The sequence below is a fragment of the Mastomys coucha genome, unplaced genomic scaffold (assembly GCF_008632895.1).
Source record: "Mastomys coucha isolate ucsf_1 unplaced genomic scaffold, UCSF_Mcou_1 pScaffold3, whole genome shotgun sequence".
Taxonomy (NCBI): domain Eukaryota; kingdom Metazoa; phylum Chordata; class Mammalia; order Rodentia; family Muridae; genus Mastomys; species Mastomys coucha.
Window position 1 is genome coordinate 69,026,902 of NW_022196909.1, and position 7,871 is coordinate 69,034,772.

Consider the following 7,871-nt stretch of genomic DNA (forward strand, 5'->3'; position numbering starts at 1 on the left):
GAGGGTACTAGTTAGTTCATGTTGTTGTTCGTCCTAAGGGGCTGCAAACCCCTCAGCTCCATTGGTCTAAGCGTATTGCTGCTGCTCGTGTCCTTAAGCGTATTGCTGCTGCTCATATTCTTATAAGGGGCTTTTTTAAACTTGCTTTTCTCCTTGAAAATTGGTATGCTTCCCACTTTCCCTTACAGCAAATGTGCAAATGATTGCTTCTGTTTGGGCTCAGGCTAACAAAAAAAAATGCAGTAATGGTGTTAAATTATTTATTTTTTTATACTTTTTGTTTTAAATTATTTCATTGTAGGTATTTTTGGTAACTCTGCACATATAATTTCTAATACTATATTCATATGGGTATGGTTTTTTTTGGTGTTAAAATATTTTTTATTAGATATTTTCTTTATTTACATGTAAATTTCTCCTTTCCCAGTTTTCCCTCCAAAAAACAAAGAAACAAACAAATACACCAAAAACAAACCCCTGTTGCCTCCCCCTCCCCATGCCATCCACCCCACCCTCTCCCACTTATTGGCCCTGGCATTCCCCTACACTGGGGCACAGAACCTTCACAGGGCTGAGGTCCTCTCCTCTTATTGATGATCGAATTTGCAATCCTCTACTATACACATGCTGCCAGAACAATCAGACCCATCCATGTGCAGTCCTTGGTTGGTGTGAGACCCTGGGAGCTCTGAGGGTACTAGTGTAGGTCTTGTGGTCAGTATGGCTAAATTTCTTGAATTCCAAACTACTGTTCTTATATGTTATTGGTAAAAATTTTGCAAGTAGGTAAGTAGCAAATATAAATGACTAAATTGAAAGAAATATAAATACCAAAAGATTATATAGCATATGAAATAACCAAGCATCTATTATGCAAAGCATTGGGAAAGAGAATGGTGGAGGCCCATGTATATACACACATATACAAGAAACAGAAACATATATATTTATATATATTTAGATGCATATATCACGTGTGTCTTTACAGCTATAACTTTATGACACAAAGCAATTGTCTGAAGTAGAAAGTTACAAAGTACCACAGATCTAAATTGAATTACTACTAATTGCACAATGGTAGTTTCTGAGAGGTTTCAGGAATGTAAAACAAGGAACACTTTCACTTTATGTCTGTTACTGAACATTTATGTAGTTGAAATGAGATGAAATGAGATGGGCATCATTTTCTCAAATGGCTGAGCAAGTCTGTACCAGCAGATGTAGGGGTTTTGTATCTACAGACAGCTTCCTCTCCATGCTCACCCACTAACTCTGTTCCACTAATTCTTTTTTGTTTTTCCCATTGTTCCCCCTGTCTCAAGTGCAGATCTTCTTTATCCCTTTATTGTTGGTTTTCCTCCTCAAAAAATAAATCATTTTTTTCTTGCCTTATTCTCTTTGTTTCCCAGTTCCTCAGGTCTTTTCTCATGTCTATCAGCTCAGCAAACTCTAGACTGTTTGGTATCTATGACAAAGGGGGTCCTTGGACAGACTGCATATAAACAAGGCCACACATTTCTATTGTCTCCTACCTTGGTGCTTGATGAACTCAGAGTCGCTTTTAGGGTGGCTTTCATTACTAAGAGAAAATAAACTTCATCTATTCTCTGTAGATGTCGCATAGCTGATACCTTCTCAAATCATTTGGCCATTTTTACCCCACAAATATGTATCAGGCCATACATGGTAGAGCATGTCTTTAATTCTAGTGCTGTGGAAGTAGAAGTAGGAGGATCTCGGTGAATTACAGGCTAAGCAGATCAACATAGTGAGGTCGAGGTGAGTCAAGGCTGCAAAGTAAGATCCTGTGCCAACAACAACAAACAATGTAAATATAGAAACCAGGAATATAAGACCAAGCTGATTCTCTTGTTTCAGCAAAGACACATATCCCTCCAAAGAAGGTACATAGAATAGGAGGCAGGAGAAATTTTCTTGTGGATGAAACTGACTAATCAAATCTTCTTTTTTCCATTCCTTTAAGAACACAAAAATCAAGCAGCCCTTGATTAATGTTAGTGAAGTCTGTTTGTTGAGCTAAACAACATCTATCAAACAAATGCTGTCTGTAGTAAGCTGCCCACTGGCTCTATCATTCATACTTAGGGAAGACTGCTGCTTCTTATGACATGCCCTTTCGGGATGAAATATACCAGCAATATACCACCATAGTTCAGCACCACGGTTCCTTCTGCAGCCTGGACCAGACAATGGCAAATTATATGGATTCTAATTGCTATACATTCATGTTTTCCAGCATTTCTTTCAGTAAAAATATATTTGGGGGTTGAGGTAGGATGAGCAGCCATATGCTACAAGAACAAGATGGGTTTTCTGTAGGAACAAATGTGCATGCATTCTGCTCTATTCTACAGACAGGAGCACTGGCTGCATAATTTTGGATGATCTCCATTGTCCCTACACTCCGTCTCATAATGTAATTAACATTGCAGGACTTGTGGCTCTTTTTAAGAGAATTAGAAGCCATGAGTCATCTGAGTATCACTGGAACAAGCTCTCCTAATGTAAAGTGACTCAATCTCTGAGATTGCTATCTGGCAGCATTCCCAGATACAGAGACCTGAAAGCAGGCACTTAATTTGATTTATGACCTCTTAAAAATATTCTTCAGTCTTGACTAAACATTGTTCTCTTAAAAAAAATTCAAGAATTATTTTAAGAACTGTGGCCTGAGCTGTCTTAGCTTTGTGATGGATTCCTATTAAGTAATTGCATTTAATTTAAAAACCCTATTGCCAAAGAAACAGAGGAGGAAACATAACCTTGTTAAGGAAAATAGGACAGAAATAATGCAAAATGGAAACCTTTATTTAATAGATATGCTACTGCTCACCTTCAGGGTTCTTGTAGTAGCATTACAGTCTGTGAATCTATTAAGGACATTTTTATAGTGGCCTTCAATGTCATGAGGTATTCTAGTGGCTATTTGGGTCAGCTGAGCAGTATGCTAAGTCTTTAGGGTAGAAGGTATAACAAACAATAACACATTGCTTACTTGTTTTGTTGTATTGCAGCCTAGGTAGTAATCCTTTTAGCTCAGCCTCCCAATTGCTGAGAGTGAAGCTGTCTGCCATCATGTTTATTTAGAGCATTCCTTCTAATTAAGTATTTCTTATATGATATAGAACTTTATTGCTTTGAATTACAGCACCTTCCTTTTTCTCCAAATACAAGAAATGGCAGTAAATAAGCTTAGAGTTCTACTTTGGTAGGATGTATTATGGTGTTAATAAAATACTCAAACAGGGTTAAGAACGAACAAATTGGGAGAATCTCTAGGTTTCATCAAAGAGTGGTGACACTACCTTGGCTTTCTATATTAGTCCTTCTTGTAAGCTGGTTTCATTATATCTCGGATTATGTTTTAATATTTCTTAGGGTTTTATCAATCTGCAGTTACATTATGCTCTATGATATTCAAGCTTCTCCCTTTCGTCCATGTTAACTCATGTCTTTACATCCATAGAATGATTTTTGACTCCAGTGCACACTGTGGAATATATCTATCCACTAACAGTTAGACATAGTAGCCACAGAAAGAAATTGTACAGGAAGTGTCTTCCATCAAAGTCAAATTTTCACAAGATATTTATAAAGAAGTAATACCATATTACCTATTCTCAATTGTCCCGTATAGTGGTTGTTTTTTGTTGTTGTTGTGGTGGTGGTGGTTGTTGTTTTGTTTTTTTCTGATAGAACATGAAGAGTTGAAATGCTAAGCCTCTTTCCCACTGGCTCTGGGATAGTGGCTTCAAAGAAATAAAGTTGCAGCCAATAGAAAGACAAATGAAAGAAGGATTAACAAATAAAATTTATTAATAGGACCTATAAAGAAAGACACCACCCACTTTGTTTTCTAAATGTCTACAAATAAATGCAGTATGTGGCCTGTATCACGTAGCATAAGATGGGAGAGAGGTATTTGTCTTTAACTAGCTCAGTGCTCACCTGTCAGCCCTACTCTTGGCAGACAGCAGCTGAAGACCAGGATGCTATGAACAGTAACCTCATCCTGAGGCTCCCGAAGTACAGAAAAGCACCTTAGAGCCTTGGTTTCCTCGTCTGTAAGGCGGGAGCTGGGAAAGCCTCCCTAGGGGTTAGGGAGCTGGGAAAGCCTCCCTCGGGGTTAGGGTTGGTGTGCACTGCACGCGGGCCTCTGGGAAGGCTCCGGGGCGCTGTACATGCACACCCAGGTTGCTCTTTGTGAAACACGGGTCCCTGAGGTGCTTTGTGAGTACCGGCTCGCTTACTCTAATGGGAACTCAATAAGGCAGAAGTAAAGTTTTAAAATACCTTGGTGTGGCTACTGGAAGATGTAGGTTGCTTTCCATGTAAATTCCACAGACAAGCCTGTGCAATAAAAATGTAAGTGTGGTTAAAAAAAAAAAAGAAAGAAAGAAGGATTAAAAGATTTATAAAGGGAAATTGATGTTTTTGCTTTAGAAAAGTCTTCTTAAAATTATGTCTGATTGGCCCAAGTTATTTGCATTTTCCTTAAGTTGAACACAAAGTCATTGTTACTACTTTCCATTTATATCAGTTGTTCATTGTGACTAACATATTACTATGGGAACTGGAAGTAGATTGAAATTGTCCTAACAATAATTCACATTAAAATGTTCACATTAGAATTTAAAATTAAATGCTTGTTGCTGAAGTTAATATGCACTTTGGATACAGGATATGGAGGAACTGAAGTATATCTGACCTAAAAATTTAAAGGACTAACTTTCGTAGGTCTATATGGTGCTATGCAAGTTGCCAGGGACACAAGCAATCAATAGTCCTATGCAGCTGTGATATTTATGTACTACAACATTGATCAATACAACTGGATAACCATAAGGTGCAATAGAGGCACTTACCATTGTAGTAACCAATAGCTACTTATTAGACTTAAGGCCTTCTCAATAAGAGGGGATTCATGCCTGGTACTGTACTGTAAAATTTACCCATTTCTAGTGAGGTCATAGATCTTTTATTTTTTATTTTCGTTAATTTATTTATTCAAGTTATATGCTGATCACACACCCCTCTCTTCTCCCAGTCACCTCCCTGTCACACACCCTTCCATTCATTCCCCTCCCTTCTCCTCTAAAAATGGGGAGGCCATACTTTGGCAGCAACCCACCCCAGTACATTAAGTCATTGCAGGACTAGGCAAATCCTGCCACTCTTTTAAATCAGAATAATTCCTAAAATCCCTCTACTTTTCTTTATACCCACAAATAAACATAGTTTTTACCCTCAAAAAAAAAAGTTTGTTGTACACTGGAATTATCACTGAAAGACACAGCTGGTCAAAATACAGAGACTGTGAGGTGCTCAGTCCCAGTGAATACATCTGTAACATAAACCCTACAAATAAAGATCAAGGAACATAACAAAAGAGGCATAAAAGTTTGTGAGAGTCAGGATGGTCCCTATGTGTAATAGGAAAGCTGTGCCCATAAAACCTCACCAATACGACTGACTAAACAGCAGTTGACATGGCAACTGGATAGAGGAAATCTTATGGGTCTTCCCATAGACAAAGAGATAGTTCTGGGCAATTGATGTCTGTTGACAAAGGAAGAATTAGTCTTGAACAGAGGTGAGCCCTTTCAATGGTTATCCAATGCCAGTGTCAACCTGAAAAACACATTCATGTGAGCAACAGCAAATGAATTCAGTAGGATTCAGTGTGCACATGCATGGTATGTGCATGTGTGTGTGTGTGTGTGTGTGTGTGTGTGTGTGTGTAACAATAATATTTAATGAAATAGGGGCCATAAATTTAAGAGGGACTGTAGGTGGGATATAGGATGATAGGAGGGAAGAAAGTAGGAGGACTGATGGAACCACAGTGCACATATATATGAAATAAAATTCATTTTAATAAAAATAAATAAATAAAAATTACTCATTAGAGTAGCTACAGAAAACCCAAATGTTGAATTTCAGTTCATAGTAGGATCCTGTCATACCATAAGTGAAGCTCGAGGCTTAGGGTTTTGGCAAAATGGAGTGTACTTATTTGGGGTTTGCTCAGGATTCATTTACTTCTAATTAGGGGCCAGTACATGATTGGCTAAACTCAGATTAGACAGTCAGATTGTCAGTCCCAGCAACCACCAAAATGATCATGAATGAGGTTATTTTTACATGATTTATTTGAATGTTATAAAATAGACATAATTTTCTGGTTGAAAGAAAAGTTAGACATTTAAAGTTCTTATTTTAAGACATTGAAATGAAAGATTTTTTTGCCAATATCATGTCACCATTTAGCATTAATGCCAGTTGCAATATCAAATCTCCAAGCGTTTTGACAATTCATTATTTTTTGTTATTTTTCCTTAACAGAGAGAGAGAGAGAGAGAGAGAGAGAGAGAGAGAAAGAGAGAGACAGACAGACAGAGAGACAGAGACAGAGAGACAGAGACAGACATAGAGAGATAGCAAGATATACAGACACACCCCCCACACACACAGAGAGAGACAGAGACAGAGAGAGAGACAGAGACAGAGAGAGACAGACATAGATAGAGAGATAGCAAGATATACAGACACACACACACACACACACACACACACACACACACACACACACATCCAATAAACACATTTTGATTTAAATCACCACCTTCTTTTCTCCACCATGCAGGCCTTTCAGCCTCAGTGTGGATTACGAGCCCCCATTGATGTCTTTTCTCCCCACTGGTCATAAGACTCTTCTCAAGATCATGTGTGTGTCTAATTAAGATCCAGCAAATGACTTGTGGTCTCTCCACCATGCCAGAACCAGACAGAAATAAAATCCAGGCCATAAAATGCCACTCTGATGTATGCACAGTGGGATCAGAAAAGCACAGTGTAACTGGATAAATGAGCTCAGCTCAGGTCTAGTAGGGCATATTCTCCTTTTGGGAATCATTAAAACAGTTGAAATTTAAATAAGAGGTGATTTTCCACCTGGTGGAGAATATATAATTTGATTGCCCACCTGTTGCTCCTGAGCTATGAAACTATTAAGTGACTGCCTCACCTCTTGATAATAGAAACTTTTCTGCACAACTGAAATCAGGGAAGTCACTGATTTTTCTTCTGCAAACCAGTCAGTTTCTCTTCAAGAGGTACTATGGCTATAAAATTTTACCCAAAGGAGAGACTGTGGTTTCAAGATTGACATAAAACAGCAGTTGCTATAAGTGGTTTCCCAAAGAGTTGCAAATCTGTTTCAGCCGATGGTCATCCATAAGCTAGAGGTTGAAGAGTGGAAGCCAAAGGCCTAGTTAGCGGCAACTAGGATTGTTTATAATAGTAACTCCTCATGTGTTCTTTGTAATTCTAATAGAAGCTGTTGGACTCTGAGGGCAAACTACTCTTGTTGAAAATTTTCACAAAATAGTTCACTAGTTCACTGTATAAAATTAAAGCTAGATAATGTTTGGGTCAAAATGACATTATTGTTTCTAAAAGGGGAGCTAGACACAGTAGTGACAAGGCTTTTGGGTTCTCTCTCTCTCTCTCTCTTGCGTTCTCTCTCTCTCTTGCGTTCTCTCTCTCTTGCGTTCTCTCTCTTGCGTTCTCTCTCTCTTGCATTCTCTCTCTCTCTCTTTCTCTCTCTCTTGCGTTCTCTCTCTTGCATTCTCTCTCTCTCTCTCTCTCTCTCTGTGTGTGTGTGTGTGTGTGTGTTGGAGGGGGCCACTCTTTTCTAATCAGCATTCCCATGCTTATGTACCATCTTTGATCATGTGCTTTGCATGAGTCTTGTCTTTCACTTGCATTTCCCAGGGATACACTTATCATGTTTCAGTTTGTTTCCAACACACATCCAAGCATCTTTGGGAGAAGAGAGGAGGTTTTTT